Source organism: Corvus brachyrhynchos, unplaced genomic scaffold (assembly GCF_000691975.1).
Source record: "Corvus brachyrhynchos isolate BGI_N302 unplaced genomic scaffold, ASM69197v1 scaffold56, whole genome shotgun sequence".
In the NCBI taxonomy this organism is placed as follows: Eukaryota; Metazoa; Chordata; class Aves; order Passeriformes; family Corvidae; genus Corvus; species Corvus brachyrhynchos.
This window is the reverse complement of record NW_008238664.1, coordinates 101,615-104,069: the sequence shown is the minus strand read 5'-3', so window position 1 is coordinate 104,069 and position 2,455 is coordinate 101,615. Positions and strand designations below refer to the sequence as shown.

At 36.1% G+C, this 2,455-nt stretch overlaps 1 long non-coding RNA gene across 2 annotated transcripts in view; it reads right to left on the bottom strand.

Moving 5' to 3' along the window:
• LOC108447565 overlaps nucleotides 1-1,826 on the bottom strand; it is an 18,773-nt gene extending 16,947 nt beyond the window's left edge. For both annotated transcript variants that reach the window (XR_001863206.1, XR_001863207.1), the window contains exon 1: nucleotides 1-1,826. This exon is cut by the window's left edge. This is a non-coding gene — a long non-coding RNA (uncharacterized LOC108447565).
• Between the last annotated feature and the right edge of the window lie 629 nt (nucleotides 1,827-2,455).

Genomic DNA, 2,455 nt, shown 5'->3' with positions numbered 1-2,455 from the left:
AATATAAAACTTCTGTGTTCAGCCTCTTTCTTCAATTGTGTACTTCGTCAGATGCAGAGAATTTAAGTTATAGGAATTTTGATCTAAGAGTTGCTGCATATTAACCAAAGCTGGATATTGACTTACTTGAAAATCATCTTATTTACTGCCCTAACTTGAAACAGTTTTTGGATCACAACTAAAGAGAAAAATCAGTCTAGAAATCCACTGCTACATGAAGACCAGCAGGACTTGTGCAAGCTTAGTAAAAATTAGGAGTATCAACACCAGCAGTTAATAACGTCATGGAAGACTTTATTTTATTAGTGCAAAGTTTACACTGAATATAAAGAATTAAACTAATTTTTTTATACATGTACAACTTCATTAAGCTATGTGTGGTTTTGTCCTATGTTTTCATACTGCTTTACACTTGGCTAAAAATACCCTTTATTCTCACATTATTGCCTAAATTTTGGCTCTTACAACTTTATCTAAGAAGTGTATACAAGAGATACAATAAGTAAAAATATGAAGTCGATTAGTGGTGGTTTTAAGCCAGTGATTCATCTCTGTGAAAAGGAGTTACCTCTGACAAGTGTTTTCCCAACTGAGAGGGTGACAGAGCCATTAACATTCTCCACGGTTCGCACATGTTGCGTGATGCACCAGCCCTACACAGATTTTCTGCTGGCTTTCTGCAAAGAAGTCATTTGTCATCTCTGTATTTTGACAACCAAAAGGCTGAGAAGAAATTGAACAGACCAGGAAGAGAAGTGTTAGTCAAACTGAGATAAAACAAAGATTAAAGCAGGATTTTCAGATTACCACTGGGCTGGTTTTGTTTGGTTGGGGCGTGCTTGGACTTAATCTTTAATAAAACAACCATTTCAATTAAAATGCACTGTCTCTGTACCAGACTCCAAGTTCTCCAGGACTTGCTTCTCAGTATGTGCTCTCTCCACTAAGTAATGTTTTCCTTCTTTTTGTTTGCCTTTTCCTTCTGTTCCATATACCACCTATTCCTGTTACATGGTGACCCGATGCAATAAGGAAAATGGCAAATATCTTTCCAGTCCTTGTGACAAAAAAAAGCTGGTAAGTCTACTGATTTGGGCATGCTAGGAGATAAAGATTTGAAAGCCATCAGGCTGAACATGGAATGAAACCACATTTCCAATTAATTCTACACATACCACAATTAGCTTAAAATTTGGGGAAGAAGGATGCAAAGCCACAATGCCAGAATTTTTGGGGTGCCCAGTGCTACAGCATTAAGCATGCCCTCACAGCATCTCATGGCACATAACACAACTGTAATCACTTGAAGATATTTTGGGTTCAAAAGCAGATGGAGCAGGGAAAACCAGTTATTTCTACCATTAACAGACCACAGAGAAGCTGCCAATTTTTTTTCAGTTTTTGTCTAGGCTTTAGTATTCCAGATATAATTTTCCTTAATTCTTTCAAATTATTTAAGTTTCAGTCGCATGCATCATTTTTATTCTAATTCAAATTACAGAGAATCAGTCTCTTACCTGTGCTTGAATTCAAATGGTTTTTATTAAAACTACCTGCCTGCAGAATTGGTATTCACATATTGTGCAAGGGGGAGATTTTCTTCATTTCACATTCTTCAAATCCTTCCTTTTCAAATAATGCTTTATATCATTGCCTTTCCTGCAGATCTTTATCTGGATATTGTTATCCTTGTTGGTACTTCCCAGCTTCAAATATTTTTTTGTACACATAACTCCTAGAGACAAATCAGTCAGTAAATTTCTTGGTAATTTAACATGCTGAAAACAATCCTGTAGTGCTTTAAGCACATTCTGTTGTTGTTTTAGTAATCAATAAATGAGCAATTGACTTCAGACAAAACACTTAAAGTAGCCTTTTCTGCAAATAAATCTTACTATCAAACACATTTCCCGCTGTTCTTCTTTTGTTTAAACAGCATTTATCTTTTTTTATCCATCTTTTAATCTTCATTCCAATATTACATATTCTCTGCTATGCCAACCAGAACCACTGTACCAGTTAATATTCAAACATGTCTTCCTATACTTAATATCCCTTTTTGCTCTACCTGTTTTGCCATCCATACTGTTTCTAATCTCAAAATCAAGATAATTTAATGGCTGAACTTGCAGCATGCTAACCCTATCCAGGGCCTCCCGTGAGTCAAGTAATTTCACCATCATCCTACAAACTTTGATCTCACGCTCAAATGTGGACACTTCTACTGCCCTCAGCAGTAACCACTGACACCTAGGGTTTTCATTTATATCAGTTCACAGCTTGTATTTTTGTACCCTGTAGAATGCCAGTGGCCAGCAAGTCTGGCTCTGAATACTTCTTTAATTTTGAGGATAAAGTCAACCCTCTTTCTAACCATTCTATTTTGAGATAGACTGGAATTCTCCTGGGTACTAAATAAAGAAAATCTCTGGTTTGAATGATTTCTCTTTTAGTC